The following is a 22,112-nucleotide window of genomic DNA, read 5'->3' as shown; positions in this document are numbered from 1 at the left end:
TGGTTCATGGTGTTAGTCAACTCGCCTATGGCTTGTCCATGATCATGTAACTCTTTGTGAAAGAGAATCACATTGGGGTCACCTTGTGGGACAATAGCCCGAGATTTCCATGCCGATGAAGTATCTGCCATCTCATCCAAGATATCACATGCCTCCGCATAAGGCGTAGTCATGTAGTTTCCATCGACAAGTTGATTCACTACACATTGGTTGGTTGTATTGATCCCCCGATAAAAAGTTTGTTGAATAATGTTTTCCGTCATATCATTGTTGGGGCACTCTTTCACCATTGTTTTATACCTCTCCCATATCTCATGTAGTGGCTCATTGGGCTTTTGCTTGAATACTAGAATTTCATCCTGAAGAATAGACATGTTCCCAGGAGAGAAGTACTTAGAAATAAATTACTCCGCTGATTCATCCCAAGTATGAATGGAATGATTTCAAAAACGTTCCAACCAATCTAAAGCTTTTCCCCGTAGAGAGAAGGGAAAAGCCTTAGCCTCAAAGCATCCTCGGAGAAATTTGTTTGTTTACTCCCCCAACACGTATCTACGAACCCCTTCAATAGTTTGTATGCATTTTGACCCAGTGCACCGGTGAAGAACCCTCGTTGCTCGAGCAAACTGAGCATCACATTGGTTATTTGAAAGTTGTCCGCCCTAATGCGGGGAGGGACTATCTCACTTGCATACCCTTCATTCGGCAATACCCGGTGCGGAGCCACTCGTGGTGGAGGTGGGGGTTGAGCAAGTACATTGTCATGAGGAGGTCGGCCTCGTCTATTTGCTTGAGTTTCAAGAGGGACCTCATCCATTTGATCATCCTCAACGTCCACATCCCCCAAAGGTAAGTTTTCGAGCTCATTGTTTGCCATGATTGCACCTACAATTTCTCAACATGTTAGTAACATAGAAGGAAAATAAGATATTCCCAAAAACACACCTAAATATATAGCTAACACCGTTTTTAGCTCCCCGACAACGGGGCCAAAAATTGATCTCGTCCAATTTCATACCTCAATTCAAGGTTATGAAACTGCCACGACCCAAAATCCGACTAGTCGTGATGGCACCTAACCCAACCCGCTAGGTAAGCCAATTAACCACTAACCAATTCCAATAATAATTAATAAAGCAATTAAGTAAAGAAATATCTGAATCTAATACATTCCCCAAGAACTGGTAGTACAAATCATGAGCTTCTAAGAATAGAGTTTACAAAGCCGAAATGAAAGAAATACATAGTCTGTTTGAAAAGTACATAAACAGAATTTCATAGACCTAAAGCTACCACGAACAAGGGGTAGCTACAACCAGTACACAGGTACATCTTCAATCCAGCTCCCATCAAACACATCCACATCAGCAACCAACATCTGCACGCAAGGTGCAGAAATGTAGTATGAGTACAACCGACCACATGTACTCAATAAGTAACAAACCTAACATTAGGTTGAAATTAGTGTAGTGCTAACAAAACGGGATCGGGTCCAACACCAATATTCCAAACAGTTCATAACAGCATAGTACAAGCAACAAATGAGTATCTCAGAAATAAAAGGCTCAGCTCGTTCACAGTTCCAGAAAAATAGGCATTTCTTTTCAAGTATCTTAGTAAAAGTCCAAATCTTTTACCGAAAAGCCAATATGCGAGTAAGTTTAAAAACTTTGATTTTTTCCCAAAACTCTTTTCAACAAATAGTAAGATGTTTTATTTTCAGATAGTATTAGGAAGGTACTTCTCTATGCATGTATGTCAAGATACAGGTACAATCATAAATGTCCCCAAAACTGGGTAGTAGAAGGAAATGCACCTCTATGCATGTATCTCAAGTACGCATGTCAAATGCAATGCATCTCGATGATGAGCTCATGTACTCTCACTCTCAGAGTACTCAATCTCACTGTCCCGCATTCTCTCTCACTATGCTCAGCACACTCAAACACTCAGCGTTGTACCATACCCCGCTGCACTGTGCAGCCCAATCCTTATTTATAGTCGTCTGCGCTCACTGGGGTGTGCAGACTCCGGAGGGGCTCCTTTCATCCCAAGCAATATATCGTTGCGGCGTGTATCCCGACCCAATCATATAAGTAGCCATAAAGCTCGTTGCGACGTGCAACCCGATTCACAGAATGTAATCAATATATTGCTGCAGCTTGCAGCCCGATTCCATCAAATGTAATCAATATAATATACTGAGGCGTGTAGCCCGATCCCAAAATATCACTCTCACTTAGGACCTCGGCCTCACTTAGTCATCAATCTCTCCAGTCTCTTTCACGGGCTCACAATGTTATAAAACTACCCCGACAATAATGATATGATGTATCAATAAATAACTGAGACTGAGATATGATATGAATACATAAATATGATTGAATACGAAATATCAGTGAAATTAGTGAGATAATAGTAAGAAACGACCACTATGGGTCCAAACAATATCGGCAAAATGCCTAAATATGATATCTAGAATGATTGACAGCTTAACCACTTTATCACATGATGAAAACACAGATATCAACAAAGTAGGACCACTATACAATGCCATGGAAACACAGAGTCCCAATTCACATGGTGCACGCCCACACGCCGGTCGCCTAGCATGTGTGTCACCTCAATACCAATCGTACAACACGTATTTCGGGGTTTCATACCCTCAATACTAATATTATAAGAGTTACTTACCACGAACAAGCAAATACCAATGTCGAACAAGTCAAGCGGTGCTCCAAATATGCCATCCCGCACGTTCTGACCTTCGAACGGCTCGAAACTAACAAAAAACAACTCAAGTATATCAAACAATGCTAAAGGAACCAATCCCAATAAAAAAGATCAAATCTTGAATCAAAAGCCCAAAATCGACCAAAACTCCAACCGGGGACCGCACCTCAGAACCCAAAAAAATTTACAAAATCCAACAACCCATTCAATTACGAGTCCAACCATACTAGTTTCACTCAAATCCGACTCCAATTCGATGTTCAAAACTCAAAAATTTATATATGAAACTTCAGGCCAAAACCCCCAATTTCCTCTTTAAAATTCATCAACCAAGAGCTAAAATCGAAGATAGATTCATAGAATATAACCAAAACCGAGTAGAAAATACTTAACCCAATTCATATGGTGAAACTTGCCTCAAGAATTGCCTAATCCGAGCTCCATAGCTCCCAAAATGAGGAAAGAACCAAAACCCTCGATAATATAGCTTCTTCCCAGAACTTTCCGCATTTGCGGACAAATAGTCGCATCTGCGATCACAACTAACCAGCTGGCCATTCACACCTGCGGAATAATTTCCGCTTCTGCACCATCGCAGGCGCGAAAATCCCATCGCACCTGCGACCTCTGCTGACACCCTCCAGCTCTGCACCTGCGCTCGAGCTACCGCACCTGCGGCATCGCATATGCGCCCAAATCTCCGCTTCTGTGGTCTTCCTCACCCATCACTATTCTTGCATATGCGACGCTTTCTTCGCTTCTGTGGCCATCACTCCTGTGCAAACCAACCGCAGGTGCGATCATACCAGAACCAGCAGCTTAGCAAAAATCCAAAATATGAAGAAATGATCAGAACCTCGTCTGAAACGCACCCGAGCCTCTCGGGACCCCGTCTGAATATACCAACAAGTTCCATAATATAATACGGACCTACTCGAGGCCTCAAAACACACATAACAATATCAAAACGATGAATCATACCTCAAATTAAAATCTATGAACTTTGAACTTTCAAATTCAATAACTCATGCCGAAACATAACAAATCAATCCGGAATGACTTCAAATTTTGCGCACAAGTTTCGAATAATATAACGAATCTATTTCAATTCCCAGAATTACAATTCGAATCCGATATCATAAAGTTAACTCCTGGTCAAATTTTTCAAAATTTCAACTTTCGTCATTTCAAGCCAAAATCCACTACGGACCTCCAAATCACAATACGGGCGCACTATGAAGTCCAAAATCACCCAACGAAGCTAACAGAACCATCAAAACTTCGTTCCGGGTTCAAATTCACAAAAAGTCAAACTTAGTCAACTCTCCCAATTTAAAGCTTCGACAATGAAATCCATTCTTCCAATTCGATTCCGAATAACCTGAAAATCAAAACCGACAATTCACATAAGTCATAATGCATCATATGGAGCTACTCATGCCCGTAAACTACCAAGCGAAGTACAAATGCTCAAAATGACCAGTCTGGTCATTACAAAAACGGTCGAAATCAATGATAGTACCCAACAAGAGCCGGTGTCGATTTCCACAGAGAGCTATATATGGGAGTTAGGAGTATATATCATAGTATGTGAATTTGAATATCTCAACTTACACTTCCACAAATTGGAGTTATTTTTAAGTCTAATTTAAAACTAAGAGTGGAAGTTGAGAAATTAAACTAAGAAATTATTTTTGTTGTTATTCAAGTTGTATAAAAAGCCTAGGGTTATGACCATCGCCTAGGTGTTTGCCTAATGGGATATAAACCTTAATGCTTATTTTATTGATCGGGGTATATTATAGCTATCAACACTCAATTACCCACTAAATACCTCTCGGTCATAGAGTGATTTTGCCCAAATTGGCTTTCTCAAGTCCAAATGGGTATTGCAAAAAACGGTTGATAAAAGCTCAAGTCAGGTTATTACTATCTCTAGGTTGAACCCTTTAATTGGGATTATCAATCTCTCGATTGATCCAATTTCTTGTTAGCCAAGTTTTCCTAGACTAAGTCTCTCTTTCTCAAGTAGAGACCAAGTCAAATAGGCATGAACTAATATTTGCAACCATTAATTTCACAAATTAAAGCATGAACAAGGTTAAATAATAAACACTCAACCATAAACAAGCATTAAATTAAACACCCATAAGGTTTACACGCTAGGGTTGGGTCACAACCCTAGTGAAAATCTAGTTACTCATGCTTGAAATTGAAGAAAAAGAAAAAAAAAATGATAATTAAACTCATATTACAAGATTAAAATGATAGAATCTATGTTAAAATAGCTCAAAATATTAATAAAAAAAACTACTAAAAGAAGTAAAAATAAATGGCTATTGTAGCTGCTGATGTCGAAAGTTAACCTAAAATTATGAAACTCGTCTATTTATACAAAGCTAGAAATTTCGGACAAAAATGCCCTTCGGGAGGTTCTACGGCCGCACAATTCCATGTGCGGTCTGCATATTTCTTCAACTTGAAGGAACTGGAGGTCTGCGACTGCATAATTCTGATCTGTGACCGCGAGGCCTTCTTTCTGTGGTCCGCAAAATTGTAACCGCGGTCTCATCTTGCTCTTTTGTGGTCCGCACAATTACATCTGCTGCCGCATAGCACTTCTTATGCGGCCGCACAATTCCTGTGCGGACCGCACTTCTGGGAGACTTAGAATGCACATTCTCTAAACTTTTTTTCCCAGCCATCTTCTGCGGCCATTTCTTCATCCTCTGCGGCCGCAGATGATATTCTGCGGTCCGCACATATGAGCTTCTGTGTCTTTTATGGCCTTGAGTTTAGATTACTTCTTTTTGAGTTGAATTTCATATCGGGAGTCCATCTTCCAATATCCTTACAATTTAGCACATTTTATCAGTTTTCGGGAACACAATTAAACGCTTTTGGACTAAAATAAAGCTAAAAGGCGCTAATAAGTAGTCAAAATTTCCACATATCAGTCGGCCAGGTGACCATCGGGTACTCCACCAAGTTTTGCCTTAGATGCTGAGAAGCCACAGAATTTCGGGGGTTGAGCCCTTGAGTAAATGCTTGAACGGTCCAATCATACGCGACCGGGGGTGGATCCATTCGTTCCATATGGAACCTCGACACGAACTCCCTAAGCATTTCATTATCCCTCTGCTTGACCTTGAAAAGGTCCAACTTCCTCGTCTCGACCATGATGGCGTCGGCATAGGCCTTTAAGAAAGCACCTGAAAATATAGCAAATGAGTCAATAGAATTCAGAGACAAGTTGTGATACCATATCATTGCTCCCTTAGACAAGGTTTCCCCAAATTGTTTCAGCAACATTGACTCAATTTCATCGTCTTCCAAGTCATTCCATTTGATTGTGCATGTATAGGAGGCTACATGCTTATTTGGATCTGTGGTTCCATTATACTTGGGAATATCGGGCATTAGAGACCTCTTCGAGATCAGCTTCGATGCCGCGCTTGGGGTGAAAGGCTTCTGAATGAACTTTTTAGAGTCTGGACCCTTCAAAATTGGCAGCGCTCCCGGGATCTGATCGACCCTGGAGTTATACGTTTCCACCTTTTTGTCATTGGCCTCTATCTTTTTCTTTCCATACTCCACCCATTTTGTCAATGGTTCGATCATCTTCATCACCTCGGAAGTTTTCCCTGGCCCGAATTCACCCAGTTCCACAACAACTTGCTCATCCCTCCAAGTTTTTTCCCGGGACTGCTCGGGCTCAACCCTGTTGGGGGTGTGACTTTAGTTCTGTAACTACGTTATCGCCGCTTGCTGAGCCTCCAACATTTCAAAAATCAACCGCATGCTCACCCCATCACCTTCGGGCACCTATTGAGCCGTTGGTCGGGGTCCCCCCAGAACGTTGTTGTCGGTATTAGTCGGTAGATTGGTGTTGATGGCAACATGTGAGTTAGCATCGACCGGGTCTGCGGGTGGGACACCATTGGGATCAACAGGGGGCAAGTCATTGCTAGTATCGCGTTATTGTTCTCACCATGATAGCATGACTCAACGTCAACGTTCAAGTGAGCGGATTGAGAATTTGACATCAACAACTCAACCACTCGGCTCTCAATCCTCAGCACTCACACTCAATGGGTACCTGCTCTCACTGGGGGTGTACAGATTCCAGAGGGGCTCCTATAGCCCAAACGCTATAATCTGCACGGACAACTCACGTGCTGTACGGACAACTCGTGTGCTGCACGGACAACTCACATGCCATATTGTAAATATCTGGATCCGCACGGACAACTCACGTGCTATAGTATAATATAAGAATCCACACGGAAAACTCACGTGTTGCACGGACAACTCACGTGCTATAGTATAATATAAGGATCCACACGGACAACTCACGTGCTGCATGGACAACTGACGTGCTATAGTATAATATCTCACAATCAGGCCCTCGGCCTCACTCAATCATAAATCTCTCCAGTCTCTCGAGCTCTCAATAGTCATGATACTCAGCCCAAATAACAATAATATGATGCATCAATAATTAACAATAGAGACTGAGATAAAATAAACAAGTAAACTATGACTGAGTAAACAATAATTTAGCAGATAATTCAACATGTACAAGACCTCTGTGGTCTTTACAGCACCATCACAAAACCTAAGCATGCTTCACTGTCAAGTTTTTATAGCACAAAAAGGGCACATAGCTAACGACAAGCTTATTCAACTTTCCAGTTTCACGGAATGGACCAAGTCCCAATTTCCACGGTGTACTCCCACATGCCCGTCACGTAGCATGTGCGTCACCTCCAAAATACTCACATATTATAATAATCTGGGGTTTCATACCCTCAGGGCCAGATTTAAAACTGTTACTTACCTCAACAAGACGAATCTAACGTCGAGCCAGCTAATCAATACTCAGGAAATTCCATTCCTCGTGTATCCACCTCTGAATGCCTTCTTATCTCATCAATTCAATGCCAACGATCCGAAACTGAATTTACTCCTTAATGATACTACAACGATCTACTATACTAAGCAACTGCAATCTATAATATCAACATCTAATGGGACCAACATTAGTAACCAATTCCATAGTTTAGGCCATTTAGACAATTTACTAAACACCTAGTGGGCATATATTTATACATTTTTAACCATAGAATTAGTTCTTCCAACAACCATCATTTACCAACAATTCATCCCACCATCATTCTTTAACAACTTATAATCCTAACATCACATGTGTGACCAACCATTCTCACCCAACCAACAAAACTCCATCAAATAATCACCTTTCAATCTCTACAATGGTTATGTATTTAAATTGAAAATTTATGGCTTCCAAATCACTATACCATAAGTTCCAATACTTTCTTAATTCATACTCATATTTCCATAATAAATCCATACATGTACACATAATACTCTCACACCCAAGAATCATACTTCTTATGGCCTACTTTTAATCCAAATCCTGAAATTATAAACTAGGGTATGGAACCTTACCTCTTTGATGAAGATCTTGTGATTAGCTTCCTTGATTCTTGAAGATTGGTGCATGATTGGATGATTAGAACGTTAGGTTTACTCCTTCTCTCTCTAAAATGCTCTTACATCTCTCTAAAATATCAATTTTTACCTCAAAAATACTTAACCCCTCTCTCTACCCGGCATTGGGGTTATTTAATGGGTTCCTACGTGCGCGGCCGCGCACCTGGGCAAGTGGCCGCGCATCTTGCCGCGCACCTGAGGCAAAAACTCTCAAATATGCGCGGCCGCGCATCTGGGCGCGCATATGACACAGGTCCAGTAAAATGGTCATAACGTTCTATATACATATCCAAATGACGAACGGTTTGACTCATTGGAAACGAGACTTAAAGGGATTTGATTTGATAGGTTATACACCATATAACTATTCATATCTTGAGATTTATGCTCATTTGAAATTTGATCGTATGCGAACTCACTTGAAACTTTATCCCATCATATAATTTTCAACTTGACTTAGACTTAGGGCTCTTCTTAGACCATAAACCATTCTTAATGCACCTCATACATATATTATCATGGTCAATTGATATCATTCAAATTATTAGTTTCGTTCATACCCGAATTAATATAATTAGTACCCGCCAATCTTCTTAATGGTCTTAAAACACTTCGAAATTTTCCGGGGTGTTACATTCTCCCCCACTTAAGAACATTCATCTTCGAATGTTGTACAAGTCATTATTAGGCATAGTATTATCCTCCTTTCACCATAACCATTATCTTTAATCGTTCTTGATTTCATATAGATCTAAGATATTCTTCCAACATTTCAACTTCCTTAAGGCCCCAAAATTTGGCTAACTCCCAAATGTTTCAGAAATTTCGGCAGAGTGTCCTCTGCAATTGGGCCTAACCACCTGCCAGAGAATCACCAAAACCAGTCCTAACAACATATACATGAACCAACGACGCAATGTAACATTAAAACAATGTCAACCGTGGCCTTATGAGCAGTATACTACCAAAAAGGAACACCTTTAACATCAGCTATACAGTTGATACATATTTCATAGAAGGTAACTCTTAGCATTTTCGTAGAACACAACTTTATAAATACATGACTATTCAAACAAATGAGGGTACTTCTTCTTCATTTCTTCCTCGGCTTCCCAAGTGGCCTCTTCAACCTGCTGGTTTTGCCATAACACTTTCACGGAGGCAATTTCTTTATTTCTCAACTTTCGGACTTGCCAATCAATATTAGAAACTGGAATCTCTTTATAAGTCAATTTCTCATTAACCTCAATAGTCCTCCAACTGCTTTCTTCAACATAGACACATGAAACACCGAATACATGGAGGACAATAATAGGGAAACATCCTACTCATAGTTTGGCCTATTTCCTTCAAGATTCCATAAGGCCTAATGTGACTACACATACTTTACATTTCTTAACAATTCACCCAATATATTCATAGAGAAAATCTTGAGAATAACCCATTCACTTTCTTCAACTCTAAATCTCTACGCCGAACACCCGAATTAAACCTTTGGCGACCTCCAACAATTACTCTAAGATGTTCTAGTATGAAAAATGACCATAAACTTTTCTACCCAATATATATTTGATCATGGGGTGATGCTTTTTCTTTGACCTGTTTGAGCCTTCAAATCACTATTTCCTTATCACGCATGCATACCAAGGTGATCCCACGTCACCCTATCCCATATAGGCCCGACGACACCGCATACTTGAAAATTAGCAATTTAGCCTTAGTCCATAAACCTTGGAATCGAATTTCCAACATCCAAAAACTTCTTTTCAAGACCCGAATCTCACATCTATACATTGTATAAGTCTGAACAAACTGTATCAAGCCATAGCCATAACTCTAGATATAATCGCATAATATACTACACAACTCACATACTCGCAGAACCATTCTCTATCATAGTAACTACTCAAAACCAACCCGGTATTGTTATTGAACCCCATATCAAACAAAACCTCGTTCTAAAACCTCCACACACTACTGATAATGAAAGAAACACGTGGAATCTCATAACCCTTTATCAAATCAACAAGTCATGGAGCTTTCTTGCCCCAGAATCATAATCACCTTCTAAGACGACTTTCAATATTACCTTCCCAATATACTGTAATAAAATCTGATAGTACCCATTCTAGGTCCAATGACCATATATTATTAAACATATCTATCCCACTGACATGCCACACCAATACAACTCAAGCCACAACTGCACAACCTTGTACCCAAAATGGAAGATGTCTCAAAGTACAGAACCGTATTGCAAGTTCAACAAGCACCACCACAACTGCAATGCTATAAGCTCATCATACATAGTAGAACCAAGGCACACGAATCCAATAATGGTAGATAGCTCTCCTAGAGCTCACATTAACATCAACAGCACAGACAACTCACGTGCCATATTATAATCAGCCCGATATAGTCCCAGGCCTCCAGTCCAAACATATTATATGGGAGCATTTAAATATATATATATATATATATATATATATATATATATATATATATATATATATATATATATATAAGGCTAAATGAAATAAGATTCTCATGCTCTTGGACTGGTATAAATAACACGCTATAGTGTAGGCGTGAGCAATTATGCTATCACAGCTCAAATCTGCAAGTTAACGCACAATTAGTAACTACCCAATTCAATTAGGGAATTAGCCTCTTTGTAACCTCAAGTATAGTCTAGATAGTTCTCAACAAAGGTACGAATACGAGAAACATTATAACTTTAATCTTAATAGTCAACTCTAGGCATATCATAGCCTAAGCATTTTTTTTCCGAGTAGGAATACTTGCCCCGATACCCGCAGATGGACTCAAATCTCACATATATGTGCACTTATAGCACGTAGCTATCAAAAATAATTAACGCAACTAATGCCTCCACTAAGTTTAAATAAAATACTCACCTCAAGCAGGTCGCAACCCTGAAACAATATGCTTCTGAAAACTCCCAGTCTCCAAATTCATAAGACATATGAATCACCGTAACTGATCCCAACTCCAACACTCGAATGACTAACACATCTTTCATGCACGATCCTCCCACTAGGAATACTTCCAAAATTCTTCCGTGCCACATAGAAATAATTTGAATATCAACAGTTTATCAACTAGGTGGGTACTGCAGTACCAATGGCATCCGTAAATCAAAACACAATGCGCCTTTTGAAATGCGCACCCTTCTCAGGGATTACCGAGTAGTTATAACATTCATCTAAATATATAACACTGACCATTTGTCTAGAATTAGTGACCTTCCCTTCAAGAATGAACTGTCACCTTGTACATGTAAATCTTAATCCCGCACAACACACCACATTTATCATGCCATCATGTGACAATCACAAGAATCTCATTATCAACTTTGAGTCACCAGCAAATCACATACTCTATTAGTTAGAAACCTTTCTCTTGCTTCTTTCCAGGAGGAAATCATAATACACGACATGTTCCCCACACCGGTAAAACATATACGGTTCAACCATGGTAGAAACCATCAAGAACACTTTGAAATCTATTTTCACATAACCAAGCTATCAGAACTGAATTTCTCTAACTCGACCAAGCCACACAGGTTGCCAAATCCGAGAGTATTGCCACAAAATACCCGTAAAGTCTCACCACATCATAATTACCCCAAAAGAACCGAGCATACCATTACCATATTGATCCAGCATGCTACCCATTTATCCTATTTTCTCTGAGTTTCTTCTGAATTATCCTTAAGTTGTCATTTATCCTTGTCAGAACACTACTATCCTTACCCAAAGCTCACTACAAGACATTCTAACATAAAAACACACCGTCCTAAGGCCTATAAGCCACTATAGTCTTCTTAAGCACCTCCATAAACGCCACAACTGTAACACTCACTCTGAAAATACCTTATGCGAATTTTCCTCTTTCCTTTCTTATATTAAAATGTAGAATCCATAGTCAAACAGAATTACTGCACGTTCCGATACCATCCAATGTAAATAATCAATTCTAGTGATATACAAATTCGAAAAAAATAATTCAATTGCCACATATACATTTTGAATCCATTAGAACCCTCTCGAGAGTCATCCACTCTGCTCAAATCTAATTTGCTCCACCCAAACGGGCCAAAAGACACGTGCTCCTTTAGCACAATCAACACTCAAAGAAGTTACCTTGCATTAACACTACCAATCAAATTCATACTTCATGCGCACTACATCCTTCAAAATAACAACTTAATCATTCCATAATTTTCATAGTTTCATAAAGTGCAATGTAACCCGTATCCAGGAATTTTCTTACCCGAGTCACCTCTGCAAGTCATAACTAATCCACCAATATGCCTCAGACTAAAACTAAAATTTAACATATATCCATGAAATTGAACTATCAATAGCAGGCTCCCCCACTTGGCTCAAAGCCATACAACAAAACACTCAATAACTCACAATACCCATACTTTATTACTGCCATAATACTGCAGTCAGTTCAACGAAGATTCTTCTCAAGCTTATGCAACACCCACCATAAAATACCTCAATCATCCGCTAAGTTAGCATTTATTCTCGTGACAGTCAAATCAACTTTCTCAACCGGATTCAAATTCAAATCTCAACACATACGCCCAGCTGGTGGAAAAGAAACTCTCCACTCAACATTATAAGGAACACACCTATATAGATTACTCTGCAGGAGATAACCCACCTACTTAGCCTCAAATTGGCATCTTGTTATACTCTTTCGCACCTATAATTACTACACAATCACTTACTCCTTCTGAGTCCAAACTCATTAACACGACATGAAAATCTACTTCGCTCCACAATTAAGCAGCACGATAGATCCCTCAACGCACTCATAACTCAAGACTGTACGTCATATCATACTTATCATATAGTCATTCAACCGCTCATCGAGCCACAAATTCCACTCATAGGAATACTACAAAATGCATAAGTCCAATTGCACAGGTTCTCACAACCAAAACTACTGAGCTTAAGCTGCGGTCTAACTCCGGCCTCAAGTCCTCCAGACTGGCCCATCAACAAAACACAGAATAATTATCTCGAACCTCGTTCATGGAATCACAAGCCAGCGATACACAACTGATACTGAGCGCTCACATACGCATGCAAATGTGTGGAATGAATTCAAAGAGTTATGTTTCAAGCTAAATCAATTCCACACGATAGAATACAAGAAAGTGAAATTTTCCTAAGGGTTTGGCAACCTCTCGAAGATAAGTACAAACGTCTCCATACTGATCCGCAAGACTCTAGTAAACATGCTCATGACTCGTGAGACCTATCTTACCTAGAACTCTAATACCAACTTGTCACAACCCAAAATCTCACCCATCATGATGGCGCCTATCTCAATACTAGGCAAGCCGACAATCTCAATAAACCACATATCTTTTAAATTTGAAAACATAATGATTAAATTCAGCGGAGGAAATCCCACAAGTACAAATATAAACACTCCCAAAACCCGATGTCACTGAGTACATGAGCATCTAATATGAATACAAGTCTGGAAAATACGGTCTATAATAGTAGGAGACCAAATACAGTAAACAAGGAGAGACAAGGTATGCGAAACACGACAGCTACCTCTGATCTCCGAAAAATCAGCTGTGTGAAAGAATCAACACCCGCTATATCCGGGAACACCTGGATCTGCACACGAAGTGCAGGGTGTAGTATGAGTACAACCAACTCAGTAAGTAACAATAATAAATAATGAACTGAAGATAGTAACGAGCTACAAAGTTACAGTTCATTTTCAGTAATTCCAACAGAGAGCAGACATACTTTCAATTCTGGCAGTTTAAGTCAAATCAGTTTTATACAGTTCAAATTCATGTAATCCGGATATAAAATCTTTCAGAGAATTTCACAACAATGACAGATAGCAACTAAGTGCAACAACAAATTAAAAGCAAGTACAGCCTCTCAGGGCAACAGTTACTCAACTCGTCACAACAGCTCAACCACTCGACTCTCAGCCCTCAGCACTCACACTCACTGGGTACTCGCGCTCATTGGGGGGTGTACAGACTCCGGAGGGGCTCCTACAGCCCAAGCACTATAATCTGCACGGACAACTAACGTATTGCACGGACAACTCACGTGCCATAGTGAAAATATCTGGATTCGCACGGACAACCCACGTGCTGCACGGACAACTCACGTGCTATAGTTCATTTGCTAGAACTTCAGACAAAACATGCTGAAGTTATTTAGTTCATTTGCTAAAACTTCAGACAAAACATGCTGAAGTTATTTAGTTCATTTGCTAAAACTTCAGACTAAACATGCTGAAGTTTTTTAGTTTATTTGCTAAAACTTCAGACTAAACATGCTTAAGTTTTTGTCTTGCAGTATATAATTTTCTAAAGAGTTTTTGCTAATGCATGCTGAAGTTATTTGGTTCATTTGCCAAAACTTCATACCAAAACATGCTGAAGTTTTGTAATGCAGTCTACAGTTTTGTACTGAGTTTTATCCGAAATTTCAATCTACACAAGCTGAAATTTTTTAGTTTATTTGCTAAAACTTCAGCCTAAACATGCTTAAGTTTTTGTCCTGCAGTTTGTCAATAGTCTTTTATTAAAGAAGGGCAAAATCATCTTTTTAAAATGCTTTTAACAAAAAAAATGGGTACGGATACAAACGGAAAAACAAAACGGGTATAAGTTAAAAAGGGGCGACCAAATAGGGCGCCCCATGTAATTTTTACAATTGTAACGGAACTTGTACACTTTATAGGATATTTCTCTACTGTTTCTAGATTCTCAAGTGATGTTGCATAATAATAAGTAATAACGATAAGTTAAACACTTAATGTAATGACTCAACCGGTCATTTTAACTTTTAGAACCGCGTTCCCTAAAATAAAATTTTTCGTATGTACTTTTAATGATTATTGACTTGCGGGGATGTTTGGTTCGGGATTTGGAAGCGTTTGGGTTGAAATCGGAATACTTGGTTCCTTAAGTTAGCCTTAAAAGGCCAAGTTTGACTTGGGTCAAAATTTTGAGAAAACGACCCCGGAATCGGGATTTGATGGTTCCAATAGGTTCGTATGATGATTTTGGACTTAGGCGTATGTCCTAATCGGGTTTTGGATAAACCGGGAGTGTTTTGACGCTTAATAGTAAAAATTAACTATTTGAAGGTTTAAACTTCTTTAAATTTGGTTTAGAGTAGGATTTTGAGTAATTGAAGTCGGTTTGGAATTCCGAGTTTGGGAATAGTTTCGTATAGTAATTTAAGACTTGCACGCAAATTTTCGTGTCATTCCGAGTAGTTTAAGTATATTTCGGCGCATTGAAAGTAAATTGAAGAACTTGAAATTCTTAAGTTTGAATCAATTTGGTTTAGGGTATGATTCTTAGATTTGATGTTGTTTTACACGTTCCGTGAGTTCGAGCGAGTCCGTTTTATGATTTCAAACCTGTTGGTATGTTCGGGCGGAGCTCCGAGTGTGTAACGACCCGACTGTTCATTTTGAGAATTTAAGTCTCATCCGAAGGTCAACTTTCCACAAATAAGTCCGAGCACGCACTCGTCACCTCGCGTACACATACTACAATCAACATAGATGACTCAAATACTAAGGGGTAGTTCCCCCACACAAGGTTACGCAAGATACTTATCTCGAGTCAAGCTCAATCAATCCGTAAGAATGCCCTTTCCGTAAATATCCGGCTCTGGATAACCCAAGTCTAGCCAAAAGCAATTACATATCATAATAACAACAATAATAGACTCGTCTAATTAACGAAATCAACATTTTAACGAAAATTCCGAAATTAACTCAAAATCGCCCGTGGGGCCCCCTTATCGGAATCGGGTCAAAGTCGTAAAATATGAAAACTCATTCACTCACGAGTCTAACCATATCAAATTTATTAAAATTCGACACCAAAATCTCGATCAAAACCCCAAATTCGATCTAAGAACTTTTCTCAATTGTTCACCCCAAATTCGAATTTAAACGATGAATTTGAGCATAGATAAGTGGAATATAACTATAAGGGAGCTAAGAATCATTACCCAAAAACTTCCTCCGAAAATCTCTCTATATTCCGCCTTCTACTGAGCTCTCAATCAAACTTGTAAAGTGAACTTCAAACCCTCGAATCTGCCCCTTTTCTGCCCAGCTATTCTGCATATGCGGACCTTGGGTCGCACTTGCGATGCCGCACCTGCGGAGTTTCCTTCGCAGGTGCGGAGACGACTTAAGAGGGCTGGGTCCGCTTCTGCGGAAGAAGGGCCGTACCTGCGAGTACACGCCTGCGAGTGCACGCCTGCAGACTATTGTCCGCTTCTGCGATCTCCTATGCGCATGCGTGTCCTTTAGCGCATCTGTAGGCATCGCAGATGCGGCATTTCCCTTCGCACCTGCGACCCCTGACCACACATCCCAAATCTGCTTCTCACATTAACTAATGCTAAGATCACGAATCACCTTCTAATTCAAACTTAAAGAACTTGAAACTTCAAATTCCTACAACCAATGCCGAAACCTATCAAACCACGTCCGAATGACCTCAAATTTTGCACACAGGTCACAAATGACTCTATGAAACTACAGCCACTTTTGAAAATCTATTCCGGGCTCGATATCAAAATTTCCACTATCGGCCGAAATCGCCGAAAATTTAACTTTCGCCAATTCAAGCCTAAATCTACTTCAGACCTCCAAAACACATACCGGACGCACTCTTAAGCTCAAAATCACTCAACAGAGCTAACAAAGTCGATGGAATTCCATTCCGGATCCGTCTTCACATAGTTCCGACTACTGTCTAAATTCTAAGATTTAAGCTCTCATTTAGGGATTAAGTGTCCCAATCCCCTTTGAATCACCCGATAATTGAATTCAACCACGCACGCAAGTCAAGGAACATAATACGAAGGTGCTCAGGGCCTTATGCCTCTGTGCGCCATGCATCACGGAGAGTCTGGGGAACAAAGTCTTTCAAAAACATTTTCGAAAATTGAGCCCAAGTTGGTGGCATTGCATCGACTGGTCTACCTTCTTTATAAACTTGCCACCACTGATACGCTGTGCCTGACAGCTAAAATGTAGTCAAGGCAACTCCACTCACTTCCACAATACCCATGTGCGGAGAATACGGTGATACTTTTCTAGAAATCCTTGGGCATCCTCTGAAGATGTGCCACTGAAAGTAGGTGAGTTATACCTCTTAAACCTCTAAAGTCTCTTTTGTTCTTTTTCTGATGCCTCTGGCCTGACCTCAGGTTGAACCGGAATAATAGTTTGTACTGGTACTACACCCAGAACCTGACCAATATGAACTCGCTTCTCTGGAATACGAGCGGTAGGAGTCTGAGTTACTCCCCCAATATGTGAAATATTTGGTGCAACAGAGATCAATCCTGCCTGAGTTAACGTACCAAACATATTCAAGAACTGTGCTAAAGTCTTCTGAAGTTTGGGGGTAACCACAAGTGCTTTAGGTACATGTCCCCCAACTGGAGCTACTGGTGGCTCCTCAACTACTGCTTTGACAGGTGCTCTAGTTGCGGCACGTGCCCTCCCTCAGTGTCACGACCCAAACTAACCATGTCGTGATGGCGCCTATTATGGAACTAGGCAAGCCGACTCATTTCCAAAACCAACCGATATTTTTCATTTCAAAGATAATTTCAAGGCTATTTAACATAAAAACCTTCGTAAAGGAGTTCAAATCAAAACAAAAGTGCAGAAAAGAAAAGCCCGACATTGGGGTGTCACTAGTCATTAGCATCTACTACAATTTTTCTGACAATATCGAGACTAACATAGTATGGAAAATAGCTAAATACAACTAAAGGAAGATAAGAGGGAGAAGAGCAGGGTTGCGATCGCCAGGCAACTACCTTACTATCCCTGAGAAAATCTGCAACCGGAATAGTCAACAGCCGCTACCATGTCCAGATATGCCTGGATCTGCATACAAGGTGCAGAGAGTAACGTGAGTACGCCAACTCAATAAGTAATAACAGTAAATAAAGACTGAGAATTAGTGACGAGCAATAATGCAAGTAAAGTTCATATCACAAAAATTCAGTAAAATACATCATGCTTTTAAAACTAGAGTTTGAATCAAAATAACTCTTTTAAATCCAGTTCCACAAACAAATCATTTAAAGAGATCTGTCAACAGTTTTCAAACAAAGGCTCAATGCAAAGGTGAGCAAAAATAATGAAATCATAATCAGCCCCTCGGGCAACATCACTCATATACAGCCCCTCGGGCAAACCTCACAATCACTCGTATACAGCCCCTCGGGCAGACCTCACCATCACTCATGCCTCCCAATCACTCAGCATTCGGCACTCGCACTCAGTAGGTACCTGCGCTCACTGGGGGTGTGTACAAACTCCGGAGGGGCTCCTTCAACGCAAGCGCTATATCAAGCCAATCATGGCATAAATCAATGAGGCCCTCGGCCTATATCAAACATGCTGCGGCGTGTAGCCCGATCCCATAAATTTCCTCACAAATCAGGCTCTCGGCCTCACTTAGTCATAAACCTCTCCAACCACTCGGACTCTCAGAAAATAAAGTATTCAGCCCAAGCAACAATTATATGATGCCTCAAAATAGAGTAATAGAGACTGAGTTATGTTGTAAATATGTATAAACATGACTGAGTATAGATTTTCAATTAAAAACAATGCGAGGATAGCAAGAAAAGACCTCTAAGGGTCCAAACAACACTGGCATAAGGCCTAAACATGGCATCCACCCTGATTTACAGAAATTCTTTGTAAAACACATAAGAATCATATAGTTTCAACAAAATATTCAACTTTACAGTTGATACGGGACGGACCAAGTCACAATCCCCAATGGTGCACGCCCATATGCCCATCACCTAGCATGTGCGCCACCTCCAAATAGTAAAATGATACAAAATTCTAGGGTTTCATACCCTCAGGACTAGATTTACAATCGTTACTTACCTCAAACCGATCAAATCCCTACTCCGTGATGCTCTTGCCCCTTGATTCGACCTCCAAATGCTCTGAATCTATTCACTATCAGTGCAATACCATAAATTTATGCTAAAGGAATGAATTCCACAAGAAAAACTACCAATTTAGACCAAAAACCTGAAATTGGCTCAAACCCGACCCCGGGCCCACGTCTCAAAATCTAACAAAAATTACAAAACTTAAAAGCCCATTCACTCATGAGTCCATACATACGAAACTGGAAATAGTTTTAGGTTCACATAAAGTCTTTTTAGAGTGGGGCTTTTGGGGTACTTAAGAGGGAATTCAGCGGCTTATGGGCATTAGGGCGTTGTGGTTCTATGCTAGGGTTCGTGGGGTGAGTTGTGGTTAAAGATCGTGGTGTTTTAGTAAGGAAAAGTATCAATTTGAAGACAAATTCGGAAGAGACTCGGAGAAATAGGACAACTTGGTAGTAGGTTGGATCAGCACGGTAATGGATATGATCGGTTCTTTGGGTGCTTCTGATATGGGGGGTTTCTACAGGTGCTTTGTGGAAATACTCTTGGGTTTGGCGACCTACGTGGCTTGGTTGAGTTAGAGAGATTCAGTTCTGATGGCTTGATTATGTGCAAATGGATTCCAAAGCATTCTCGAGAATTTTTGCCACGTTTTGAGACGGATATTTCCTACCGGCATGTTGAGTATTGTGATTTTCTACTAAATGGGATCAAATGGAAGGCTTCTAGCTGATCGGATATGTATTCTACTTGTGACTCAGAATGATTATGAGGTTCTCGTATTTTTCATATGATGGCATGATATATGCGGTGTGTTGTGTGGGATTAAGGTTTGTTTGTGCAAAGTCACAGTTTAGTTTTGAAGGGGGGGGGGGGTCATAAATTCTTAGATGGCATGGATGTTTTTTGATGTTTAGACGAATGCTATAACTATTTGGTATTGCGTGAGTAGAGTGTACATTTCAGAAGGCACACTATATTTTGAATTATGGATATTTCATAGGTATTGCGGCACTCTCTTAGTTGATCGAATGTTGATTTTAAGATGTTGCTATGTGGTACGAAAGAATGGGAAAAGTATTCCTCGTGGGATGATCGTGTATGAGAGATGTGTCAGACATTCGGGTGGTGGAGATGGGATCAGATATGGTGATTCGTGTTTTCTATGGATTTGGAGACTAGGAGTTTTCAGGAGCAGATTGTTTCATGGTTGTGGACTGTGAAGTCATGGCCGAAGCTAGCCAGATTATAGTATGTGTTACGATTCAGTCATTATGGACTTTCGGAGGGTTATTTATCTATGTGTGGGTGACCAGAGTTTATTTGGGGGTCCATTGGTAGGCCCAATTAGGATGTGTATTCTACACCGAGTCGGATTAGTTGGCTCCATACTGCTATTATTGAGGGATGTGCCATTCGGTTGATGTTGAGCTTATTTGTGTTCTGAAATGATCTGTGAGTTACTCTTCTATGCTACGAGGAGTTGTGATTCATTGGTTATATGCACACATGGTGCGATTCTATTGGGGTCCTTATAGCGGAATTTGAGCGAGATGAGTATTTGGGTATTGCATGATTGATTGCGTATTGGTTATGTTCTTTTAGGTTTTGTGTGGCATTGTGTCATTTGTCTCTCTGTGGTTATTGATTTTGAGTAGGGTGGCTCGAGGTATATAATATGGACCAGCGTTTAGATGGGGTCACGCATTGCAGCGGAGTTATGTTAAGGTATGAACCTTGTGTTAGAATCGTGTGATGGTTCTACGGTGTGTGATGGATTTTCAGCATTTCGTTGTGGCGGTAGTTGTTAATCTTATGTGGCAGTTCTCTCATTTGAGTCATTTTCCATGACTGAGTACATTTGAATTGTTGCGTATTGGTGCACGGATGGCACGGTTTGTGGATCTAGGTAGTATTGGTGTGACATGTCAGTAGAGTAGCTGGTATTTGATAAGATGAGGTCGTCGGACTTAGAATGGGTGCTATCGGATCTGATTGCGGTTTATTTGAAAGGATAATATCGTTGATCGGCTTAGAAATTGGCTATAGTTCTCGTCGAAGGAGAGGGAGCTCCATGACTTGTTGATCTGATGAATGGTTATGAGTTTCTGCGTGTCTCTTTCATCATCGGCAGTGTACGAAGGTTTTTGAATGAGGTTTTGTTTGATATGAGGTTTATTACCAGCATTGGGTTGTTTTGACTAGCTACTGTGATTGGAAATTTTGCCATGGGTATTTGAGTTATGTGGTATATCCGGTGATTGTGTCTTGGGTTATGGTTATGTCTTGATGCAGTTTGTTCAGATTTATACAGTGTATGGATGCGAGATTCTGGTCTTATAGGAAATTCTGGATGTTGGAAATTGGATTCTAAGGCTTATGGGCTAGGTCGAATTAAGAAATTTCAGTTATGTTGTGTTATCGGACCTATATGGGATAGGGTGATGTGGGATCATCCCCGGGTATGTGCATGGTATAGTTACACGTCAGTTCGATGGCGTTGGGAACAACTCTTGGCACGTTTGAGGACGAACGTATGTTTAACTAGGGGAGGATGTATCGACCCGACCGGTCATTTTGAGCATTTGCACTTCGCTCGGTAGTTTATGGGCATTCATAGCTCCGTATTATGTATTATAACTTATGTGAATCGTCGGTTTTGGTTTTCAGGTTATTCGGAATCGATTTGGAAGAATGAATTTCATTGTTAAAGTTTTAAGTTGAAAGAGTTGACCAAGTTTGACTTTTTGTGAATTTGACCCCGGAACGGAGTTTTGATGGTTCTGTTCGGTCCTTATGGTGATTTTGGACTCGGGAATATGCCCGGATTCGCATTTGGATGTTTCTAGAAGGTTTGGCACAAATTGGCAAAAA

The sequence above is a fragment of the Nicotiana tomentosiformis genome, chromosome 1, assembly GCF_000390325.3.
Source record: "Nicotiana tomentosiformis chromosome 1, ASM39032v3, whole genome shotgun sequence".
Taxonomy (NCBI): Eukaryota; Viridiplantae; Streptophyta; class Magnoliopsida; order Solanales; family Solanaceae; genus Nicotiana; species Nicotiana tomentosiformis.
Note: the sequence above shows the minus strand (reverse complement) of the source record.